This window comes from Fukomys damarensis, unplaced genomic scaffold (assembly GCF_012274545.1).
Source record: "Fukomys damarensis isolate Sample0158 unplaced genomic scaffold, DMR_v1.0_HiC HiC_scaffold_23, whole genome shotgun sequence".
Classification (NCBI taxonomy): domain Eukaryota; kingdom Metazoa; phylum Chordata; class Mammalia; order Rodentia; family Bathyergidae; genus Fukomys; species Fukomys damarensis.
The window spans coordinates 26,998,937-27,024,674 of NW_022900935.1; the positions used below are offsets into that span (position 1 = coordinate 26,998,937).

The 25,738-nt window shown below is 49.4% G+C and overlaps 1 long non-coding RNA gene across 3 annotated transcripts in view; it reads left to right on the plus strand.

The window, feature by feature from the left end:
• LOC104852529 overlaps positions 1 to 25,738 on the plus strand; it is a 198,375-nt gene that overhangs the window by 119,204 nt on the left and 53,433 nt on the right. The gene's annotated exons all lie outside the window — the stretch shown is intronic.

Below are 25,738 nucleotides of genomic sequence, written 5' to 3' on the forward strand. Positions count from 1 at the left end.
GTAGGGGCTGCCACAACCCATGCTCCATCTGCCAAGGGTTTGGTGAGTGTCTTAGATACTTTTCTTATTGTTGAGATAAAATACCTAACACTCAAAGTTGAAGGAGGAAAGGTTTATTTCAGCTCACAGTTTGAAGCTGTCTAGTCCATAGTCAGCTGGCCCCAAGGCAGGGTGGCATGGTAGAGGGGCATCACAGAGGAGAAACAGTTCATGGCAAAGCAGGGCAGGAAGAAGGTAGCAGGGCAGCAGAGTAGCAAGCAACAGCAGCAGCTCTCTTTCTGTCCTATATATTCCATCCAAACTACTCACCCTTAGGGTGGGGTATCCCTAATCCCAGCATCACACCATTCAATCCTAACATCACATCCTTAATCTCAGCATCACCACCGACACCAGCCACCTTTGAAACTTCCCATTTATGACTGTGTGAGGCTTAGGGGGAGATCTAGATATAAGCCACAACAGTGGGGTCTGTCTGACTCGATCTCCGACAACTTCCTAGGGAGAGAGCAGCCCACTTGTGGGGTCTACGCCTCACCTTCCAAGTGGTACCATCCCTCTCCTCCATGTCCTGTACTTAATTCCACCTTATGCAGAGGAAGCCAAAACAGCCACATACACATGCCGTCTCTGACCAGTGGATCGGCAGCTGGCCACATCCGCTTCTGAGTCTAGAGCTAGTGACACTGAGATGGAGGTGGGCAGTTTCAGCCCAGCCGAAGTGGACAGCGGTCCTCGTTTGGCTGGCTCTGGCAATGGATCTAGGTTGTGGTTCTACCTCTTCTCTTTCCTCTGGCTCTGCTTATTTGGTTCTTCATTATTCCCCTTAGTTCTGTGGGCCATGCAGCTTTCTAATAAATCCCTGTCTCCCCTTTCCTCCTCTTTTTCTTCTCTGCCTACCCTCTCCTCCTTCTCCATCTTCCTCATGGTTGCCATTGTATTCCTCCTTCTCTCTTCCTCTAAGTTCCCTCTCTCACTTCTTCCCTTCCTCCTTTCTTTTCCTTTCCTCTTCCTTCTCTTCCTCCTTCAAATTAGCTAAAGCTGCCTTCTGTTACTTGCAACTAAGTCCACTTGGAGACTTGTTCAGGGCTAGTTCTAGACTGCGGTACTAATTCATGCTAAAATGTGTGTGTCTGATAGAACTAGGAGGATCTTTAGAGATTGCTAAGCGTGGCTTCTTTATTGTGAGGAAATGGGGAAGCTGAGGTCCTAAGCAGTGAAGGTGCTAACCTAGGCTCCGACAAAGTTAGGGTCGAGCTGGAGCTTGAATGCTATCCAAGGCTTCCACGAGTAGAAATCCTCCTGGAGACATTTCTTGACATTTGTGAGGCCTTGCACATCTGTTGATGTCTCCCGGAAATCTCTATGGTTGGTGACCCTATTTCTGGCACATGAAGAAGCCTTGCTGGGGGTGTCCCCTTGCGGGGAGGCTTTGCTTTCTAGTACCCCTTTACCCCTTGCTGAGCAGCAGCTGCAGGTATGGGGCTGTCTGAACTCTGCACAAAGGGGGATTTCCTGCTCAGTCTTTATTTTCCGTGGACACTGTGAAGGGTTCCCAGAAACTCCAGGGCCCACAATAAATTGGGGCACCTTACTGCTGCCTCTGATTTCATCCAGTTCTGATTTTCAGGGTTAGTGAATGTCCCCTTCGGCTCTGTGCCTCTGCCACTGATTTCTTGTGACCTGGACCAAGTCACTCATCCCCTCTCTGCGCCTGTTTCCTCCCCATAAAGCCAGACAATTCTCTTCTCTTAGGGTCACCCACCATTCTGTGCTGTATGTTTTGGGGCCAAAAATATGGACTGGAATAATGATAAACCTTAAAACTCCCACAAAGGGGAGATTTAAAGAGTTTCCTCATAAAAATCTCAGTGATAAAGAAGAAATCTCTAGAGAAAGGAGGAGGTGGCCAGTGTTTGGAGGAAAAGAGAGGGGAGTGAGGATGAGGGAAGAGTATGATCTCCTTGCTGCAGAGTTGTCCCAGGCCAGAAGTGGCCATGAGCCAAGTGGCCCATGCCCCTCTGAGGGCTGGGACAAGGCAGGTGACAGCAACAGATGCCAGTGCTGCTAAAGGAAAGGCTCAGCAGTCAGTGCTGCTCTGCCATGGAGCTGATGCTTGGGACGGGATGTCGTCCAACAGAGGTGTGCAGGCAGGGACTGGTGCCCCCTGGGCGCTTAGAAGGGGATGGGACCACAGCCCTCCACATTGTTTTTATCAGAATCTAGAATTCTGCCAGTCACTGACAGTGCTTTGGGTCTGCTTTGGAATGAAACCTCCTGGCACGGCTTGCCAAATAGCTGCCAGGGGAAAGGCCCCCCACTGTGCCAGGAGCCGTGGCCGACCACAGCCTTGGCGAGACCAGATTCCTCCATCACAACTGCCCGGCGTTGCTAGGATGGAAGAAGTCTGGGGGCTGTTCAACAAAAACTAGGCCATTGGGATTTATGGCAGTGCAGAAGGGTGGTTCTGGGGGTGGCTTGATCCCTGCCACCCACAGGTGGGGCCTGGCCAAGTGAGTGCGGTGCATATGCTCAGCAGGGCCCCTGTCTGACCCTCAGCCAGCCAGTCAGCAATATTTTATTGAGCAACTGGTGGGCACTATGATCACCAGGAGTAGTGGATACCACCAAGAGCAGACAAGGCTGGGCCTTGCTCTCAGAGTCTAGCATGCAGACCATGGACACAAAGACAATGGGGCACCTCTTTCAAATGCTTGTATCAGTCTGGATAAGAGAGGTATGTTGCAGAAGCAAACACCCCTTCCCTCCATGTTAGGGTGGTAAAACAGCCAAAGCTCATTCCTGGTTCACAGCTCACATTCATATGGGCCAGCAGGAGGTGTGTAGCACATCCCTGGTAGTTCGAGACCCTGGGACACAGGACAAGGGGACGTGCTAAATGGCACAATGTCTCTTAAGTCTCCTCCTAGAAGGAACGCACACAACCCAGCCTCCAATTCCCTGGCTGAAGAAAGTGGTGTGGCCGCCACTGACTTGTGAGGTGGTGGGAAGGTCAGTCCGCCCATGTGCTCAAAGATGGGAGAACCGGATGTTCCGGAGTGGGACATCTTACTATCCCGCTTTAATGGTGAGGAAGCTGAGGCACAGAAGTGGCAGGCGGTCTCCTGGACACAGAGCTGAGGAACAGCGGAGCTGGGTGTGAACTGGGTGGGCATCCAGAGCCCTGCCCTTCCCCACAGAGTCCCACTGCTCGTGTAGGTACAGGCATAGCAGAGAACAGAACGGTGTGGCAAAGTGGAGGCCAAGGGTGAAGGGCTCTTGTTCCAAGGGCCCCGTATGGGTGGTGACCAAAGATGGTCTCTGAGGGACCTTCATCCTGAGCCCAGAGGAATGGCCTATCATGTGTGAGGGAGGGGAGCTGGGGGTGGGGTGGGAGAGAACAGAAGACCCTGGGGGCCTGCAGAGCCTTCCTGGAGGTGACCTCTCAGCTGGATAAGGGGATGGGAAGAGGAGTGTTCCTCAGCAGAGGGGTTCCCATGAACAAAAGCCAGGGGATGAGGGGCATGGCGGGCCCAGGAAGTGGCTGCCTGCTGGGGGCTGAGCACAGGAGGTGGGATGGGATGGGGTGAATAGGAAGAGACTGACACTGGGTCCATCTGTGCTGACGCCTCCTTCCCCCTGGGACACCTGAGCCCGGGGAGTTTATAAAGATCAGAGAGGCACTCCTTACAGTCTGGGCGCTAAGAAGTCCAAGGTCTGGTGACGGCCTTTCTACTGTGTCTTCATGTGCAGCAGCCTGGAGGGCAGGCAGGGACCACTTCCATCAAGCCACTTGTTCCCACTCACAAGGGCTCAGGGCCTGAACATCCTTCAAGGCCCACGTCTCGATGCTGTCACACTGGCAGCACCTGGATTTTGGAGGGGACACATTCAAGTCATGGCAGTGGTATCTCCACTTGTCCCCATCCCGGATGCCAAGAGTTCAGGCTTAAGGGGCAGAGGAAGGACTGCCTGGCCTGGGATACTGATTGAGAGCCTCCTGGATGCCGGCCTCAGCCTCTGGCTCTCACACTGCAGCTCCCTCAGAGGCCCTAGCCTGGTGGGTGGGCTGGAGAAAGCTGTCTCTGGCTGCTGGCTACTGTGCCCTGCTCTCGCCCAACTTCCTCTTGGGATGGGAGCCCGGACTCCACGGTTGGATCACTGTCGGGCTTCAGGGCACCAGGAACACCACCCCTGTGCCTTCTGCTCTCCGATTGCAACCACCATGAGACCCTTTCTGTTGGCAGGCAAACTAAAGACATCCCCAATTTTCCATCACAAGTGAATCCTGGGTCTTCAGGGGTGCAGCCTGGCCACTTCTGCCTCTGGCTATCCCCACTGTGAGCCTGCCCGCTTCCAGGTGGGCTGGTCTTCAGGAGTGGGGGACACAGCTCCTCTACTGAGCAGAGGAATGTATAAGACTCTTAGAGGGTGAAGAGCTCTTGCTGGGATCTGTTGGGTCTCAGAGCCTGTGAGACATCAAGGAGATAAGGAGACATCTGCTCAGGGCTCATTTACTGGGCTGCACTGCACACCTAACATGTGCTCAGGCCCCTGCTAGTTGCCCAGAGCTGGGAAACCACCTAATGGCCACCTTCACCCCAAGTCCTGCCTGGGGCTCATGTGTGTCATGTGTCCAGAGGAAACCCAGCCTTCTCTGCTCACCCTGGTGGAGAATGCAGTCAGCTACCAAATCCTGTCCATTCTGCCTCCTGAGCAGGTCTCAGAACCAGCTGCATTCTCTCTGCCCCACCTGGTACAGGCAGTAGTCGTCTCTCTTCTGCAGCCTACAGTAGCATCTGGGTGGTCTCTATGCCTTGCATCTCAGCCAGTGGGACCCTCCTAGGCTGAATGTGTGATCTCTGCTTGGTTATAATGGCCCTCCTCAGATGCCTCCTCACTTGCCCCCGAGCTAAGATCTAGGCTGAACATAAGGGATGATCCCAGGCCACCCCTTTCTCTCACCTGAAATTGGCCCAGACCTTGTTCTTCACTCAGCCAAGCCATTCCTCCTTCTAGACTTGGGTCCAGCCACTTCTCCAGGAAGCCTGCCTGGATCACTCAGTACCCAGAGAGATGGTTCTCTCTCTTCTCCCAGCCCTCATGTCTGTCCTCTCAGTTCTGCCCCAGATGGCTGTAGCAATGTACCTCCACCTCTGTACTGCCTTTCCTCCCTCCTGGCCTTCTTCAGCAGACATTTTTGGCCAGCAAATGTCACAGGCTGGTGCATTTGAATCCTTATTCAGTGGGAGTTGTGGAGGCTTTCTGAGAGGAGATAATGATGATCATCTTAAAACAGTGTGGATATGCTCCAAGAGATGAGTGTTTTGGGTAGAAGGGACAGCACCTGCAAGTTGGAAGTGCAGGAATGGAGTACTCGGAGAAGCGTGTGTGCCTAGAAATAAAGTGTGGGTGGGTGGGGGGTTAAGAACTGTGCCTAGGGGTCAGGGCATGGAGAGTTGGCAGGAGGGGCACATTCTCAGCTTGGCAGGCTTTGGAAAGAGGATGTAGAAGCAGCGTGCACTGGAGGTGGCTGTGGTAATTCAGTGAGTGGACAGATTGTAGAGATGTTTAGTAGACCTGGAGATGGATAAAATGGGGCAGCTTTGAGAGGGAGGAGGGGGAATAAAGGTCATCACTATGGAAATCCTGGTCCCTTGGGCTCTGACCACAGTCCACAGAGTCCCATTGAGTGTTGGGCCCTGTTTCTAGGGCTCTCAGCTTGAACCCCTGATGTCACTTAAACTAAACAGACCTTGTGTTTTGTCGGACCGTGAGGCTTCCATGGAGTGGTCCTGGAGGATGGCCCAGCAGCGTCACGTGCCAGAGCACTGTGGCCAGGTATGGAGCCTGAAGGGTGGAGTCTGGACACCGTGCACACATCGCTGCCTGCTCCCGGGAACGTGAGGGTGGGGTGGGTAGAGTGAGGGTGGTAGAGGCCAGTGTCTTAGGGATCAGTGGGACAGGAGATACTAAGCAGGCAAACTCTCCTGAGGGTTTAGGGAGCTAGGCAGGGATCTGAGTCTTAGAGGGTAAAGAGCTCTTGCTGGGATGTGTCGGGTCTCAGAGCCGGTGAGACATCAAGGACAGGGTGTCTGGTAGGTAGCTGGATATCTAGATCTCAACTCAGGAGAAGGATTGTCTAGGGCTAAAGTGAGGGCATCACAAGCACAGAGAGGGGTCCTATGCTAATTCCTAGAGCAGAGGAACACGGGGCATGAACAGGCACTGAGCACCCCAAAAGAAAACACATGGTGCCTTTTGATCCTTCCAGCACCCTGGGCAGGGCCCCATACCCAGAGTGGTCCTTTTGCGGAGCGGTAGTAGTCTCAGTGCTGTCCTGAGGGCTCTCACAGTTTCTGGAGGCACCAGGACCTGTGTGGGTCTCACTGATCCACCAGGACCCACAATTACCCTTTTAACAAGTTGAGCAGTCAGCACTGTCCGTACCAACCAGGCAGAGTCTAAAGTTTCCAGAGTTCTCTGCTGCTGAAGAGCTGAGCTCCAGACCTCTCAGAGAGACAGATGCTCAGCTCCTCACATCCTGTTATTCTAAGGCCCTGTGATTGGGCCCACACTAACCTCTCCCATCTCAGAACTCTGGTGGTCGAATAGTCTGAGTCACCCAGATTCACCCTTGCCTGGCTGGCTCTCTTGTGAGTGTACGTGGCCCACATGCGTGAGCTCAACATCTTGGCAGGTTCCCGAGTGTGGCAGAGGCAGCCTGTGCTGCCTCACTGCTGAAGATGCTGTGAGTCCTAGGGGACAAGGAGGGGAGGGGAGGGGAAGGAGCTCGGAGACTCAGACCTTGCACAGGGGCTTTGCTGCCATTGCTTCAGGCTCCTGAGCCTCTGAATCCAGAAGCACCAGGAATCAAAAGGACCTGTGCAAATAAGATTTCTGCAGTGGTGCCTTCTCCCAGGAAGCCAAAGGCAGGCTGGCTGGCCAAAAAGCCTAGGATCTGACCTGAAGCTGTTTCCTGGGAGGAGGTGGCCAGAGCTTCCAGAGGAAAGGGCAGCAGGGTGGACCAGGACTCTGCCTGGCCCCAGGCTGCTCCTCCTGTCCCTTGACTTTCCATCTCGTGCTTGGGCCATATTAATGATTTAAGGAACAATTATCGTAAGGCCGAGTTTCTTTTTACAAACACCAGTGTTCCATCCTGCAATGAATTCCAGATGGTGGGAGCTCTCGGTGAGGGAACTGGCTCCTTGGAGGATGGCCTCCCCCTCCGGAGTCACAGCGGGTCCTGGACCAGCCAGTGCTCTCCTGACACTCCGGCCTTTACAAGTTATCCGACCCCTTTCCAGTTTGTTTAAAACCTTTTTCTTTTTCCATGCAGATGTTCCTCCTGGTGAGCAGTCTTTCTAGTTTTGAAAAGATTATATCAGTTTTCCATGATATTGTGTTACTGTATTTCTTGGGCTCCCCCCATTTTTAATAGCACTGGAAAGGCCAATTCCTTAATCAGACATCACTAATGGAATGTAGAGAGGGAGGCTGGGAAGCCAGGCGATTGAGCGGCAGGACTAAGCCCAGGGCTCAGGGCAATGTGGAAGGAAAATAGCCATCCAATAGGCTCCTTCCACGGGTGGCTCTGCCGGTCAGAAAGCTGAGAAAACTGCTGGGGCCATGCATTTTTCGATGATTATCAAAGGTGTTAAAATAGAGACAGAGGCACATATCTGGCTGGAGGGCGGGAGAGGCCGCTGCATGGTTTTGCAAGCTTCAGCTGTCTTGAATCAAAACTATCACTTTGATACTGGAAAATTATTATGAAAATGTTAGTTTTGGGCCTTGGAGCACAAAGCAAAGACTGCTTGGAAGGCTGGGGGCTCTTCATTTAGCATTTGTGTCTGATCCAAAAATAACCTTTCCCAACTGTTGGATTTCACCTTTATCCGGGCTTAGAGGCGGCTCCATTCTGCCCCGCAGTGCTCTGATTAAGGGGCTGAGGGAGGCCACCTAGTCTTCAAGCTCAGGAAAGGTTGGGGACAGGGAGGGAAGGGAAAGCTTCCTGGGCAAGAGGGATTCGCTCCAGGCTTTGGAGGAGAGAAACAATTTATATAGGGAGAGAAGCCAGGAAAAGGAAAACTGGCATTTTCTGAGAGCCTATTCCAGAGCAGGGACCAGCCTGCTGTCGTGTAGGAGAAGTTTAGCGTGGCCACACCACCTGGACACCTGATGAAAGAGCTGAGGTTCACCTCAGACTCCTCTCACACACTGGCAGCAGAGAGAGGAAGAGCAGGAAGTGACTCTGGAATGTGTGGTCCTGGGGTGCCTCATGTGGGATTCTCCATTGTGGGGTTGGCACAGGTGAATGCTGGGGTTGGGCATCCATGGGCCTGGAGTTCCCAGTTGAGGAGGACTTTGTCCTATTCAACACTGAAGGATTTAAACAACTGCTACTCAAACTGAAAATTAATTTTTCATGCTCCAGGTCCTATTACTGGGCTCTCTTCCCAGAAAGAAAAGGGAACGATCTAGACATTTACTAGCCTCTGGGGAAAGGAGGCAGGGAAGACACAGACCTGCCCTTACCAGGCTCACTTTGCCAGGAGGCGGGAGAAATGGTGGCCGCCTGAGCTCCAGGCACTCCCTGGGCCCTGAGAGACTGCTTGGAGCTTTGGTGGAAAGGAAGGTGATAGCTGAGCTGAGCTCTCACCCAGGAGAGAGGCCAGGGCAGCACTCTGGGTTCAGGAGAGAGAGCAGCCTGGTGCTGTGGTGGCTGTAAAAGGCCATGCCTGAGGGGTAGCCTGGCTGTAGGAAAAGTCAAATCTAGAGTGCACAGATAGAGCTGTCTTTAGAGAAGAAGGCCCCTGAGGTAGCTTTGCCCTTGGCCGGAGAAGACGCTCTTCAGGGCACATGAGGAGAGGTGGGAGGCTCCATCCTGGCAATGATGCATGAGAATTGGGCAGCTGTGCCAGGAGTTTCTAAGGCAAGGACAGAGCCACTGCCTTTAACTCCCAGGAAGCATGTTCCAGAGCGGAGAGCAAGATGCTGTGAGGATGTGGCCCCCAGGGAGGGCAGATCATTGCTGTCATCACTGATGTTTGCACAGTGGCCAATTGTCAGCCTGACCCAGATGTGTCCTTTGTTTTATTCCATTTCTGTCCACCGGACAAATTCTGGCACCTCAAGCCTCTTACCTATGCTTCTTTAGTGTGACTTCCATCTCTAAATGCTCCTCTTCACCCCAGAATTTTGTCTCCAGTTTCCAGGCTGTCTGTTCCCACAGAGCATGGGAACAACCTGATCCAGTCTTCGGCCAGAGCATGTGGGGCCAAGTCCCACGAGCTCATTGCATCAGCTCTCTGGCCTGGGATTCCTTAGCCGAGTCAGGGAATTAAGGATCCTTGTTCTATCTGTTTTTTTCCCCAAGGGCTGAAAGAACCAAATGAGGCCACAGAGGAGGGTAAGACCAGTGGGTAGGGTCAGCTCAGCCAGGGAAGGACCTACTCATACACTTGGACCCTGGATCTTATTGGTCACATAACTTTCGGCCAATCCTTTCACTTCTGGAACCTCAGATCCCAGAAGTTCTTGAAGGTCAGAGATGAGGAAGTTTTACCCTAGAAGTCAACTCCCCATTGGACTGATCTTTTAAAGATGTAAGTATTGAATTATGTTGGAATGTGTGTTGCCCGCACCATGAGACCCTTCCTGATCCGTTTTCTGTCTATTTCTCTAGTCTCTTCTCCTGCTACTCCTTCCCCTCTCCCCTTTGTCCACAAGAAGGAAATAAGTCAAAGGTTCTCCTGCCCCAGGGCCTTGGTACATGCTATTCTTTTGTATAGTACATTCTGCCCCTACCCTTCTTCTAGGGTGCTTCTACAAAACACTCAGGTCTCAGTTTAGATATCAATTCTCCAGAGAGGAATCCTTCACCCTTGTCCCTTGGTCTGTTTCCTAGCACACATAGGCACCTAGTACATCCTTCGCAAAGCATTAACCCAATTTGCAAATTGTGCATTTATTTGTGTGTGGGTTTGTTTTGTGTACCTATCTCTATAGATGGTAAATTCGATGAAGTCAAGGAGCAGCATGTCTTTTGTCCACCATCATATTCTTAGTACCTCGCCCGGTGCTTGACCCATAGTAAATGCCTAACAAATGTTTGTTCAACTGAATGAATGAACCGTCCAATGAACTTGGAGGCTGGTTTCCATGCGTTCACGTAACTTACAGAAGAACTGAGACCCAGAGAGGTAAGTACCACCTTCTCATGCTGAGGGAGTGTAGCTTAGGTGTTAATAAACCCTGGGGCCTGTACCGAAAACTGGGAGAAAGAGACAAACAGCAGCAGGGACTGATCCACAGAGGCCTGTGGCCTTACCCTGTGCCCCTCTGTACTTACCCAGTGGGCAGGCCAGTGGGGCTGAGCCTGGGGGCATCCTTAAGCTCTCATATGTTCCTGCCGCCTACAGGTGCAACCCACATGAGCAGGTGAAAATGCAGGGGTGCTGACAGCTCTCAGCCCCACACGCCTTGGGACATCTGGTTTGGATTTGGTCAGGGTTTTTACTAGTTGTTTTAGAGACACTTAAGCCTGCACGTTACACCTTGAACCCACCACATGGCTCCTCCAGGGCCTCATTGAGACACCCAGGGGCAGGGAAAGGGCATTCCCCACATCTGCCATAGGGACAATAAAAGGTCCTAGTTTAGGCCCCATCAGGGACCAGGCAATCAACATCACTCTTGCCCTCACTGGTGCCATAGGCCATGCCACAGAGATGTGGAGAGACACAGAGTCCAGTCCCCAAGCCTCTAGGCCTCTGTCATCTTATCCCAGTGTCTTGTTCCACTGCCTGCTTAGTCTCTGTGTCCAGTCACAATCCTGACACCCCAAACATTCACATCCTATGAATATCTCCCGTGTATGACCTCTCCACCTTTGTCCATGGACGGGTCTCTGTCAGAAGCAGCCTTGTTGGGGTGGGACAAAGTATCACGAAAATTCTTCCTGCAGTCTGGCATTTTGCAGGACCAGGACAGGATAGGGAGGTTGATTCCAGCTACGTACCAGCAAGCTCTTCCCATGAGGGCCACCCAGCAGTGGGCCAACCGGCCTCAGCTTCATGTGGAGACTGGAAATCCCTCATTATCAGGAAATGGACCCATTAAGATGTGCCAACCCAAGCAGTGGTCTTTTTCATAGCCTCTTGGGGACCCCTCTGTCCTTGGCCTTTACTTCGTGCTTCTAAAGAGTTCCTGCCTTTTGCTCCTATTCTTGTTCTTCAAGCCAGTTCCTCCCCTGGCACGTGTCCTGGCCACTACCCGACCATTGGCATTATCGGGACTCCTTTCTTCCTCTGAATTTAAGGTCTGCCTGCCATGCAGGGTGGGCTGGCCTGGCTGGCTAATCCACAGCCTGAGATATGGAGACCTCCAATCATTGCTTTGGTCCTGGATGAGGTTCTGAGTTTTCAAGGCTCTGTGACTCTAGATTTTATTTATCAAATGTCTTGTGATTCTGCTATTTGATAATTTTAAGGATCCTAAGACTCTCAGTTCATGCCTTGTCAGTTGCAGGCTTCTTGGCTCCTAGACTGTCCTCTACTTGGAAGTCTCCAGGGACTAACCTGGGGCCTGGCACTTTGTGAGCATTCAATAGCTGTTTGCCTAGATGGTTCTCAGATTTGATGACTCTGAAATTCTATACATTTCCTGATTTCTAAGACTTTTTAAGTCTGCATTTGGTCATTTCATTCTTCATTGACAAAACCTGGGCTTTAACTTTCCAACTAATTGCTGCAGAGACAGCTTACCTGGGATCGCAGCAAGTCAGTGTGTGGTAGCAGTAGGCAATGCACCCCCAGATGGGCTGTCCTCTTTCCAGCTCTTTTTCCTCTACTTCAGCACAGGTGGTTGGATGGAGTCTTTGGGGTCAGCTTTCATGGCATCAGGCATGTGCACTTGATAGAGCAAGGATCAGTCAGGAAATAGGGGTCCAACCTCACCCAGGCACCTGCCTGCACAGCCTGGGGCTCTGATGAGGAGGAGCACAGCCTGGAGCCCCTGCCAGCCTTGGGACAGCCTCTAGGTATTTCTTGTATTCCCTTAAGACTCTTGAGAAGGAAATGGAAGCCTTCAGAAACTCCAGGTCCTCTGGATGGAATTCTTGGGAGTTTGAGGACAAAAAGACTTTCAATGCTTTCCACAGGGAGAAAACCCAAGTGACTTCTAGGCTGTCCATTCATTTATGTTCCAGGTGTAAACCTGCATGGGCAGGTGGAATTTCTTCTTAAGGTGCAAGATGGAACTGGTTTGGTTTGACGATGAGCATCTCAGCGTAGAGAGAGTGTATGAGAGAACCCAGCCCTAGAAAATAATCCCCTAGGGGAGAGAACGATGTGGTCAACATCTGGGGGACAACAGAGGGACCCTGACCAATGTTTCCATGGCAGAAGCCCTTTGGAGGAAGACCACAGCCTGAAAATCAGAGCTGTCTGATCTCAAATACACACAGGAAGTATAAAAAGGCTGCAGAAGCCTCAGGCCCAGATTGCTATTGAAGGGAAGAAGGCTCTCCATGCTTTTGAAAGGTCCTTTCTGTAGAGGGAATTGATAATCAGAGATACAAGATGTCAGAGCATTTAGAAGCCCTTATCATAATTGAGGGCTACCTTCCTCATGTATATATGGGGAAACTGAGGCCCAAATAGGAAACGAATCATTTTACCAGTGTATTGCAGAGCAGAGACAAATACCCAAGGCTTTGTCTGCAATCAGTGTTAGTTTTAAAATTATCAACAGTTAGTGAGTTCAGATTTGAAACTTTCTTGGCCTTTGGTATTAAATGTTTGTAACACACCTTTAGAGCAGGAGGGGTATGAGTTCAAGGACCACCTCGACTACTTGGATAGACAGACTTGAACATGTGAGTCATTCTAAGCCTTAGTTTCTCATGCATAGAATAGGAATAAGAGGAAGCACCTCAGAGGCTTCCATGGCTCCTACTTCTCAAATGATTTGTGGTAAAAGACATTTTTATTCCTAATCTTTTGCTGACCAGTATTATTTCTGTACGAAAATAAATGTTGGCAATGGCAGGTATCTATAAACATTCCTCATTACTTTCTTTCAATTTCTGTAGCCTCCTTAAAGCTGGCAACCAAATAGTCAGGGCCTGGCTGTTGCTGGGCCCTGGATATACTTGTAGCAAGGCTGGCCTAGGCTATGTGTGCTCCAGTATTTCTTGAGCAAGTTCAAGGTAGAAGAATGCATCAGCATCGATCACAATATTATTGTGTGGTAAGCACCTGTTCCTACTTGGTGGCCGACATACATTATCCTTCATAAATCAACTACTGCCTGCCTGCGTGGTATGATGATTTCATTTTGCAGGTTTCTCTCTGTACCACGTTCTTTCCCTGAGAGAGAAATGCCTTGGATGAAGATCCTGTTTTAGTCTCTTCCTCTGCTGTAGCATCAGCCCGGCAGAAGTTACTCAGGTTGACAAAATGAACATTTCCTGCTGCTGTTGGGGAAATGCCTCTGTGGCCTTGGGGAGAAGCTCTGATTCCCATCTGAGGCAGGTACCACCTGCCAGGCATCTTCTCCAGTTCTTCCAGTGAGGGGCCCTGGGTTGTGAGAAAGTTCTGGGCACTCGATCCTTTGGTGATTGGCAGGAGAGTCAGATCTGGCCTGGCTCTGCCATACTGAGTGCTCACTGGTGGGGAGATTTATGTGGCAGTCGGGGGATGGGGTAGTTTATCTTCTGCAGGAAAACTTTGGGAAGCCCCTGCTGGGGGCACAGACCTCACAAGGATCTCATTAAAGGCCTATTAGTCAAACTAATTCCCGACATGACATCCGTTTGCATTAGACAAATATCTCTGACTTTTCAAACACTCTCTGGGGAGCTGGGACATGATTGTGTGACATCTATCGATACATAATTGGGGAAATAGCTGACAAGACGACACTGAGCTGTCTGATGCCAGGCAGCCCAGTGCGGGACAGTCATGAGGCCTGGTTTCCTGCAGTTGGCAGGTGCTCAGCTTGTGAAGCCTCTGGGGACACCATTTCTCTGCAAGGTGATCCCTCCTCCTGGCTTGTTGATGAAGTAAACGATTAAAGGTCTAATAGGAACGTTTGCGGTATCTTGCCAGGCCACGAGGCCATGCATCTTTGTGTCCGTGAGTGGGTTGGCACAAAGTAGGTTTTCAGGATTGAGGAAGAAAGAAAGGGCCTGTGACAGCAGCCTGGCCTGCAAGCAAATAAACATAGCCCCTGTCCTCAAGGAAAGCAGGAGGGCAGCACGGTGGGCACACATATAAACCAGGTACTGTGGTGAGGCTGGTGTGGGTCCTTGAAGGCTTGGGAGGGGCGGTGCCTACTCGTATTTTCAAAGTTCGTGCTTCAGGAGGCACTGGTGTTGGGCGTGTCTGCCTGAGCAAGGAGCATGTGGGAATCATTTTAGGTGTGAGGATGTGCTGCATGGGGCCATGCATGTTCTCATTTGAACCTTCTCACCCTTTAACAATTGGCACCTACCTGTGAGACCATGGGCCAGAGTCAGGCTCAGTTGTGACAAGGATCGGGGCTCAGCCTGTGAAAGGATTAAGATTCAGACTGCAGTGGGGTCCTGTCTGAGTTGGACCAAGGGCTTAGTTTCCGGGCTCAGTTTTCTGTCCAAGATTAGGGCTGAATAATAGAGTCAGGGCTCAGACTGTGACCAGGGTAGGGGCTCAGTCAATAGCCAGAGTCAGAGTACTGTCTACTTTTCTTTTCTGAAAGCTCATGGAAACAGGAACCAGTTCTTAACCATCTCTCTTCTCATAATCTTTTGCACAGTGAGTTCTCAGGCAGTATTTATTAAAGTGAACTCTGCTGATTTGGATCAAGAGTGATCATGGTCTTTTAGGATTCTGCAGAGGCAAATGAAACAGACAAGGGGTATTTTCTATATGACCATATATGGAGGGGAGCTATCTCATGGCTTTTATAGGCAGTGAGCTTCTCGTCACTGGAAGTGAGCAAGCAGAGACCTCCTAGTAGTCCCCATCAAGAGAAGAAACAGGCGATTCCTGTCCTGGCAGGGGACAAGCCATGGCTCAGAGATTCAGATACAGTACCAAGAGCACACTCAGGGGCCGGGGATTTCACTCAGTGGAACAGAGCCTGCCTGGCAAGTGCAAGCTTCTGGGTTCGATTCCTAGTACTAGGGGGAAAGAACACACACAGAGAGCAGCTGCCCAAGTCATAGCTGGGGGCCAGTCCCGAGCTCCTGAGTGTTCCCTATGTCTTCAGCTCTCTGGGGCCAACCCCATCCATCAACAGTGCTGCCTGTCATCGGCATCCCGACAGGCCTCTGGCCACCAGGGTCTGCAGCGTGGTGAAAGCCCTTATTAAAATTAATCTCATTTTTATGACGGCACCATCTATCTTCTGTCCGGTGGGAACTTGGGGTCACTGTATTTTTGTTTACTGTCAGGCTACTTCCTTTGGCCATAAATTGCTGAGCTGGGGCCCTAGAGAGAAGTCCAATTTTGTTTTTTGTTTTCTTTTAAAAGCCGGTCCTGCTTGGGTTGCCTCCTTTCTCTGGCCTCTGGTGCTGCCCTCCATCTGCTCCCTATTTGAGAAGCTGGAGATTTCAGTTTTTCCCGTCTCTAGGTGGCAGCCATCACTCTCCATCCTGTGTCTCCCTTTTCTCGCCTAGAGCCTGGGTTTCCTGCTGAGCCTCTGTCGTGGACACAGCCTTGTGTGAAGGACTCCAGGGAGCACAGGGCAGCAGGAGAAGCTGAGAGGACACCCGTAGATGGTGCCCACTGTGCTCTTTCTCTTAACTACCTTCTTCATGGGAACTCTTACCCACCCTTCAAAACCCATTTTCAGTTGTGCCTGCTTAGGGAAACCTTTCCTGATCTGTCTGTAAGGCTGTGTTACCTGTTGTACCTTCCGTGATTGGACCAAGGACATTCTTTCATTATCACATTTTGGTGCTGCTTTGTAAGCTTTCTCTCTTAATGTGTTGTTCTTTGAAAGTAGAGAACATGCCTATAGTAGTTTCCTTGGGATGCTGGACCAAAAATCGACGCACTGGTGACTTAAACAGCAGAAATGGTCCTGTTGTAATCCTGGGTGATGGCAGCAGAATCCTGATTTCTGTCCACATGTCGTTGTTTCTGTGTCTCTTCCTGTGAGGCCACTGGTCACGTTGGGTGGGTGCGGGTCCACCCCACTCCATTACATTTTAACACAACAGATTCCACCAGCAATGGCTGTATTTGCAAGTAAGGTCACATTTTGAAGTACCAGGGTTAAGATTTCAGTTTATCTTTTTGGGGTCACAATTCAGGCTGTATCGACCTCTTATTTATTGTTATACCCTCAGCCTCTGGCATAGATGTTAGCATGTAGTAGGTGCTCGGGACATCGTGTCAAATAAGTGAACACTTTCTTACATAATTAAACAACCATATAAAATGCAAGGCAGCAAAATTCAGAGGCCCCCCTGAGAGAGAGAAATGAGTGATCCATACGGAGGAGAGACTAATTCCACCTCGGGGCTCTGGCAGGGCATTGCCACGGGGCCTTGAGGAATAAGTAGAAGTTCAGCTGAAGGAAAACTTGAGAGAGGACAGAAAAGCAACAAAGCTGTGGACACAAAGCAAGTATTGTTCCCCCTGACCCTAGAGACGAGTCAGCTTGGGAGGCGGACTTCATTCTGTAGTCATTTGGATAGGAAGAGGTTGAATGAGCACCGAGACCATGTCACTCTGTTTCCAGTCAGGTTTTCTCCACTGCTTGTGCTAAAAATCAAGCCCCCCTGTGCTCCTGCAAAACCTGGGGTTCCTCTTGAGAAGATCTCACTTGCCTCAAATGGGCAGGCTGCCCGCGCCGCCCTTGGACACACTCTTGTTCCTGTTGTGGGCTGTGGGCCGAGGCAAAGCCCCGCCGTTCACCACTCCTTGGCAGGCTGGCTGGTGCAGGCAGGGAGCACTTCAGTGGCTGGCGCCTCTGGATCACTGAGGAGAAGGGAACCGGATGGGCTGTACGGTGCTGCTCACCTGCTCCCCCTGGGTGCTTCACGTTGGACCATTCCGCCCACATTTCAAAAAAAGCACAGATTCACAGGAAATGGTAAGCAAGGAGCAACCACCATTAACCCCTTTCTCGGCACCGGTCTTTCAAGTGATTAACTCCACTGAGGGACCATGACTTCCGGAGCGTGTGAGGGAAAGAGCCAGGTGTCAAAGGACAGGGTGGAGAGAAGCTGCTGGGATTGTGCGGGGTAGAGACAGACCTCCTGGCTCTGCATCTCAGAGTCTCCATTTCCTAGGTAGGGCCTGGGCCTCAGTTTCACTGGTCAGACCCCTGGTGGGGATTCTGTGGGGATTAAATGTGGTAACAGATGTGATGCACTCTGAGCACAGCCTGCCACAGAGGAGGCCGAGGTGGGCGTGGGAGCTGCTGTCACCCTCACTCCTGCACGGAGGGGAAGAGAACGGGCCTGGGCGGTTCAGGTTTGCACTCCGTTATGTGCGACAGTGATAATCGCTGGCTGTGATCTTCAGCAGAACCCAGAGTCGTGTCAGCGTCTCTGATGTCCCATGGGAAGGCTGCTTCCTGCTCCAGGGGCTTAGTGAGAAAGAGTGAGGAGACGGAGTTTCCGGGCAGAAACGTCACGAACAGATGCCTTGGGGGAGCAGAGTGGGGCGCTTAGGTCTGGGAGAAAACCAGACTTAGAAAGTGATTACTGAACACAGTAGAGACCAGGAAAAGCAAAACAAAACAAAGCAAATCATTTTGTATCTATTCTATGTATTTATTTCAATCTTGTTCATTTTAAAAACTTGCTTTGTATGTTCTTATAACCGAGTTTAATGGAATCTTTTAAAGTTTGCTGCTATTTGAACTTAAGAAGGGCCCATACAGAGGCTGGGAAATCAGAGGGTTCTTTAAGGGCTGCTTCATCCTTGCCGTCCTCACACAAAGTCAGCTGCCAGATGTTTCAGCTCTCTCCCTCCATCTGTTCCCCTTCTCCATCCAGACTGCCTGTCCTCATCTGCCTCAGCCTCCCTTACCTGGAGCTGGCAGCAATTCCCTGGCTGGGGCAGGTGAGCCCATGGTCCCTGCAACCTCTCTTCCTGTGAGATATTCTGTCTCTGTGGCTTTGGGGCAGGGCTCATGACAACAGGCATCTGAGGCCCCCAGGACGAGGCCCCAGCTCTGCTTCCAAATCTCTTCCCTACCCCTTCCTCAAACACATTCTCCCTCCTAGCCAAACTGGACAGTTTGTATGGGAAGAGAAAGGAAAAACCATTAGGCTCTGGATGCAAAACCACAGGTTTTTTTTTGTTTTGTTTTGTTTTTTTGTGAAGTTCAGGCCTCTATAAAGTGTGTGGTTCTTTTCCCCTGCTTCCTGAGTGACTTCCCAGCTCTCCCCCACTTTACCTGTGGAACCCACGACCTCACTCCCGCCTGTAGTCAGAGCTCAGCTTTGCCAACTTTGCCATCTCCCTGCCCTGCCAGAGAAGCACACATCTGCTCAGAGATTCTGTGGGTCTTTATTTTTCCACTTCTTTGGACTTTTATCATTTTCTGCTTTGTATTATTATTATTTATTTATTTATTTATTTTGGTACCAGGGATTGAACTCGGGTCCTTGCGTCTGCCTTGTATTATGTTTCTTGTTCGTCTAGCTCTGGAGTCCTTGAGGGAATACAGCGTTTGTCATTCATTCATTCCTTCGAATGCCCAAAGTGCCAGGTCTTTTTCTATGCTGTGATGATATCAAGGCAAATAAGTTCATGTCTCCTTGGAGACAAACTGTTAATTAAAAAAATTAAAGTTTAAGCCAGTGGTTTTCAGCCTTTAGGAGTCTTTGACCCCATAGTGATGTTAGTGAATATTTTCACCATTGAGGATATGAATGAAAAATGTGCTCCATCACTCTGGATGTTTTCAGACCTCTGGGAGCCAGGGTCCAAGATCTCCAGATCTAAGGGGATGGAGACGAACAAAGTGCCTACTATGTGCCAGCTCTTGCCCAGGGCTCATTACCTTCTTGCCTCTAAATCATTGCCCCAGCAGGCTCCCCACTTGCACCACAGGCTCGCACAGACTGGAGCTTGGGATGGGCCATCCACATGGGTACAAAGGATGTTTCCCCTCCCCTCAAGCTTGGCTGCTGCTCTGGTCACTCAGGCTTCTCTTCTCTTCTTGGCTGAGGGACAGCTGCGGAGGAGGCTGCCAGGAAACTGCCCTACAGACCTGAGGGCTGGTGCAGCTTGCTGAGCTACTCCATATTCTCAGGGGCAATGGTTTTGTGTTTCTCTAAGAAACACTTTCCTATTTTAGCCTTGTCAGTGGAGCAGGATGGCTTCTGGCCAGCCAGGCTCATTGAGGTGAGGCAACTGCCTTTGGGAATGAAAATGTCCCAGGCCTGGGCTGCCCTAACACTTCATCCGTGTCTGCCCCTTAGGGCCCTGGAACAGCAGGAGGAGTGCAAGAGCATTGGGACTCAGCCTGCTGGAGCAGGCACAGCTCTGAGAGTGGGGAGAGAGGACCGTGGTGTCAACGGGCTGTGCTGCAGTGGCCATCTTGGGTGGTGTGTGTATGGTAGAACCATCTAGAAGTCTCTTCCTTCTCACTTTTCCTTTTCTCTCCTTCCAGTGGAAGATTTGTGGTATCTGGGAAAAAAAGAAAAAGCAAAAGAAAAAAGAAAGGAAAAACTATCAGGTCTTGAATGTAAAACCACAGTCCTTTTGAAAAAAGTGTTTATTTTTCTGCAGAGTTTATTTTTCTTCCAGTGGGAGCCAAGACGCTCTCTAATGCCGGTCTCCGCTGGCAGCTGGGGCAGTGGAAAAGATTGCTCTGTATGGAAGAAGTTTGCTGATTGGGAAATGGCAGGCCCAAGCAGAATGGGTCTGATTCACACATCCTCCCTCCTGTGAACAGGCTTGGAGGTGGTGGGAGGAGGAGAAGGGAAGCAGGGGGAGGGTGAGGGCAACCGTGTGGCTCCTTCACTGGAAAGAGCGCTTTCCAGACTTGGGGCCGAGTGATGGCCACGGTTCCTGAGCAGATCCTCAGGGCCGCATACTTTCTTCTCACCAGAAACCTATCCAGTTGGTGTCATTACTACTTATCATTCAATAGAAAGTAGGTTAGAGGATATAGATAATGATCCCCCAGTAAGTAAGTGGGATAGCTGGGATTTTAATCTAGGTCTAATCTGATTCCCATGCCTTTACTTTGAAGTTCTGTGTTTTTTTTTTGTTTGTTTGTTTTGTTTCCAGGGATTGAACTCAGGTCCTCGTGCTTGTGAAGCAGGTGGTGGAACCACTGAGCTAAATCCTCAGCCCCAGTTCTGTGTTATTTAGTGTCTCTCAAGTGACCTTGGGCAAGTGACTTGAATTTTCTGTGGCTCAGTTTTCTGATCTGTAAAATGGGAATGATGGACTTTTTGAGGATTCGGGGAGAAGGTAGAGGGAAAACAGGGCCTGCAAGTCATTGCTGTGGGGGTGTTTACTAAAATAACAGTAATTATTAGATGCCGTACAAGGGCTTGTGCTTGTTCACTGGGGCTGAGGGGCAGAGGAAGGAAAAGGAGACAATCCCTGTCCGTGTGTATGTTCTAGTGGCACACACAGGCCCGCCCATTTGGTTATTATCTCTTCATTCACAAGTGCCCAATGTCCACCCAGTGTGTTCCAGAACTTATGCCGTGGTGGGGCCTCCAGGGAAGAGTTGGACATACTGGATTGGCCCAGGGAGCGTCAGCTTCTTGGGGAGAAGAGATGGGTCACCAGAGAACAGCACATGAAGGCATGCTAGGATCCTCCTGTCCCCACTGGGCTCCTCTTTGGGTCCTTGGCTAGGTTGGCTTCTCTTCCTAGGGTGTCCTCTGCCCTTCCCAAAATGCTGAATCCCTCTCTCTTCTGGTACTGACTCAGGTACCAGCTCCCTAGCCATGATCTTCCTGGTACCCACACCCTACCTGGGGCTGGGACCCTCTGTCTCTTACCATACTCCCTGCCAGTTGGGATCTCCACCAAATCCTATACTTTCTATTCCTCATTTCTTCAACGAAAGGGACTCCAGTTCCTCCCACTGCACGTGGAACATGCTGGGGGAAGCCTTTGCCAAATTTCTGTGATTCCCTTCTGCCCATCAAGAGTGGGAGTGGCTCTTTGTCAACCTCACCAGAGGAGCCACCACAACAGTATTCCCTAGGCTCCATTTGGAGGAAGAAGGGGCAAGTTGGGTGGGTGGGAAAGGCTTTGGCCACAGCTGTTGCAGTGATTCTGGGCGCCAGATGAGCTCCTTGGAGTTGAACAAGCAAGGGTCAGAGTCCAAGCCTGACATTCTCAGTGCTCTTGCGTGACTTAGGAATCTGTTTCCACACCAGTAAGAGGTGAAAAAGAGCATTTACTTGTTAGACTTGATAAGAGCCTAAACAAAAAGACAAGTGTAAAGCACTCAGCACACCGTGTCTGGCATGTTGTTGGAGTCTGATAAATGTCATTATCATTATTGTGGCAATGATGACAATGGCCAACCAGTGCTGGCCAATTTGAGTAGAGCTGCCGTCAACAAATTTATCTCTTCAAAACTTATTTCCACACACACACACACAAAGAATGTTAAGGGAGCCTTTGAGGCATCATCCTCCTTGTCAGAGAAAAAGATGTGTCTCTGTATAACAGTCACATATTAAATGTCACAGTTTCTGCTGGGGCTTCTCCTACAAGAAGCTTTCCCTGATTGCATTTCTGCTCCTCCTTCACTCCTATGGCCCATAGCCTCATTGCTGAGCATTTAGCACTGATTGCAGCCTGTCTGGCTGCCCTCTAATTGTCTTCTTTGTGCACGGGCTTGGCTACTTGGCTAAATAACAAGATGTGAAAGAATTCCGATTGCCTAGCATTTATGTCTCTCAATACTTAGTGGTACTATCTACACAGTGGGAATTTGATAAATAACATGTGAATTTGACCTACTTAAAAACCCTTCATAGGATGAACACTAAGACCCCAATTGAAATATGAGTAAGATGATGGGTATGATGGCATATGCCTATAAGCCTAGATCTCTGGGAGGCTGAGGAAGGAGGGTTTAAGTTCAATACCAGCTGGGGTAACAGCAATTTAGTGAGACTCTGCATCAAAATAAAAATAAAAAAATGGGATGTAGCTTGGTCCAAAGGCCATGGGTTCAATTCCCAGTACTGGAAAAAAGAAGGAGAGAGAGAGAGAGAGAGAAAGAGAGAGAAAGAGGATTTGAAGAAATGACAATATAAATGGTCAAGAAATAGAAAAAAGTTTAATCTGGCTTTTTAGAAATCAAATAAAAGTAAATGAAATCCAGGGTCCCATTTGCCTTAACAATAGGCACTAATTTAAAACCACAAGTGTGGGGAGGTAGTGAGGGTCTCTCAAACACTGTTGGTGGGAGGGTAATGCAGTGATTTATCTGACAACCTGCAGCATATAGCAGGAGACCAGCCAGGCCTGAACCACTGGATTCGGTGATTCCACCTCTAGAAATCCTTGCCAAGAAATACTAAGAGATACAGATAAATATTTATGTACAAAGATGGCCACCGCATTGTTATTCTTAAAAGTGAATTTGAAAAATGAACTGAGTAAATTATGGCACCGGATGGAGTATTAAGAAGCCAGTACATGATTTTTTATTTTAAAAGAGCCACAACTCCTCTCACAGTGAAAGAAATAAAAGCTAAGACATTACTTCAACTACAAAAATAAAACATGAAAAATTGAATAAAACACAGCCTGGAAAAGCATGCTGTTGGGGTTGTCATCATCAGTGACTATTTAGCAATTTAAAAAACTCTCACACTTTTTAATCTAGAAGTTGTGCCATCAAGAATATAACCAGTAGATACAACTCTGCTTTTATACAAACATATCTGTACGGTGTCACTATTGTGGCTTTACTTACAGTACCCCCAAATTGAAAATAACTGAAATACAAATCAATGAAGGACTCAAGCGTGAGGCAGATCTTAGCGGCAGGTAAGGAAAGCATGTCAAGGGTAAGCAGAAAAACAAAGCAAGGTGTGAGAAAGAATGGCAAGATTGAGCAGTCATGCCGCGTATATACAACATGCCCCAAAGCGTGTAAAAGCAGCAGAAAGCATTAGACAAAGGGTGTGGACATAAACGTTAATAAGCAGTTTTCTGAAAGACAGTCTGTGCGTTTAAATGCACAGGCTCAGTAGCCAGATGATTTGCCTTTAAATCCCAGTTCTGCTGCAGAGGAGCTGTGAGACCACCAAAAGTCAAACTTCTCTGTGCTTCAGTTTCTTCACCTATAAAATACTACATGTGTCAGTTATTACTGTTATTTGGAGAATGGCCATCTTTGGACAGTGGGCTTGGCAACCCGGAGAGGGAAGAAGCCTAACTTTCACCGTATGACTTTTGAAATAGCGATGGTCTATGCATATGCATTTTTCCCCGCGCTCATGTGGCATCAGTCAGGGACCCAGCAGGAAACAAGTGGCACCATTGACCTGGGTAATTTGACAAAAGGACTTTGTATAGAGTGAGGGCAGGGGTCAGAGCCAGCACCCTAGGGGTAGCGACTGTGTGAGTCTGGGGCCTGGCAGTCTGTGCAGAGAGGACCTTCTGAAGGGGGCTGCGGCTCTGGGCAGGGGAGGCAGCCCATAGCAGTGGGTCTAGAGGAGAGGGAGCTCTGGGAACAGAACTCTAACCTTTCTCCCTTCTGAAGAATTTAATGACATGAGAAAACGGCCTCCTCAGGCCACAAAGTCCAAATCCTCCCTTCTGCTGCTTGCACTCCAGCCTCTCTGGCTGCCTGACTGCTGCTTTACCTTGTCTTCCATTTTGGATCCAGTCCTTTTTTAGTTTTTTTTTGAGACAGGGTCTCACTATGTAGTTGAGACTGACCCGGAACTCACTGTGTAGCCCAGGCTGGTCTTGAACTCACAATGATCCTCCTGCCTCAGCCTCCCGAGTGCCGGGATTACAGGCGAGTGCCACCATGCCCAGCTTTTACCTTGTCTTCCAATGCCACCACTGTCCCAGATGCCATCACTGTGGACAGGGTGTTTCCAGGGGTTGGCTTACTTGGTGATCTGGCTGCTGTGTCCCTATTCTTCAGAATCCAAGCTCACGTCACCTGCTGTAGAGCTTTCCTGGATGTCCTTTGGCCAAGCTAGGTGGTTTTCCTGAGCTCTACACACCCTCGTGCTTAACTGTCCCTGTGCTTAACTCCCACTTTTCAGAATATTAGTGGGTTTTTTTTCCCTTTTTATTAGTACATGTTTGTAGTACATAATAGTTACAGTCCTTGTGGAGAATTGGTACAGATACTTAATATATCACAATTCTTTTAAAAAATCTTTCCCTTTCCTCCCTCCTCTCTCTATACATCTCTTGATTCCCTTCTCATTTTTTGTACATGTTTGCAATACAAAATATTTGCATTCCTTGTGGGGAATTGGTACAGGTATAGAATACATCCTAATTCCATTTTCATCCCTGTCCCTCCCACCCTTCCTTCTCCCTCCACCTCTTAATTCTTTCCCCTTTTAGAAAGATCTACCTCCCGACTCCCTGTTATCTATTTTTTAAATTTAGTTCTTTATTTATACTTTGGGTCTCTTACAGAAGAGAAACCATGTGAAACTTAAGTCTGTGGGTCTGATCTATTTCACTTAAGATTATGGTCTCAAGGTGCATCCATTTTTCTACAAATGACTGAAGTTTATGTTTGTTTATGGCAGGGTAATACTCCATCGTGTATAAAAAGCACATTTTCTTTATCCATTTATCTGTTGATAGACATGATAGACCACTTCCAAGCCTGGGCTGGGAATTTAACTGAGTGGCACCACGCCTGCCTTGCAACCACAAGGTCCTGAGTTCGATCCACAGTACAAAAAAAAAAGATTTAGCTATTGTGAATTATGCTGGTATTAACACGGATACACATGTATCACTGTATTATGACCTAGCTGGTCATTACAGGAAGGTGAATGAAAACAACTCCAATATTCCACCTTTCCCCAGAAAGAATGGCCTTCAACAACAAATCAAATAATAATAAATGCTAGAGAGGCTGGTGGGGGAGCCCTTCTACATGGTTGGTGAGAACATAAACTAGCACAACCACATTGGCGAGCAGTGTGGAGATTCCTCAAAAACTAAAAATTTCATTCCATCCAGCTCTTCTGCTAGGATCTTCCTGAAAGAGTTAAAGGCATCACGCTATTGTTATTAAGTGGTGTTGCTTTTGTTGTTCAGAGCTTCTCTTTCTTCTATTGGACTAGAGTTGCAAACTAAATCCCCTCGGGCCCCATAGGCCTGCAGATGCCTCGACGATGCCAGTTAAAGATGACTAAATTGCTACCAACATTAAACTGTTACTAGTGTTCAGACACCGGCAGGTCTAGGGTGTGCACCCTGAACAGTCTGCAACACTGGGCATTCCTGCTGGCAGCCGTGAGAGTCTGTTCCCTGTAGGTGAGGGCGGTTTGCTATCATCCCTACTCCTTCCCGTCGTCTTTAAAAAAACCTATTTTTATTAGTGCATGCGTGCAGTGCCCTATGTTTACCTTCATCTCAGGGGGCAGGTGTACGTTCACTACACACCTCGATTTCTTTTTTTAATCCCCTTCCCCTTCCCATCCCCCTCCCTCCCTCCCTCTCTAAATGCCCTTTCCCCATTTTCATTCTTCTTTTCTATCTCCTTCTTCTTCTTCCCTTCCTTCTCCTATTATTATTTTTAGTGCATGTTT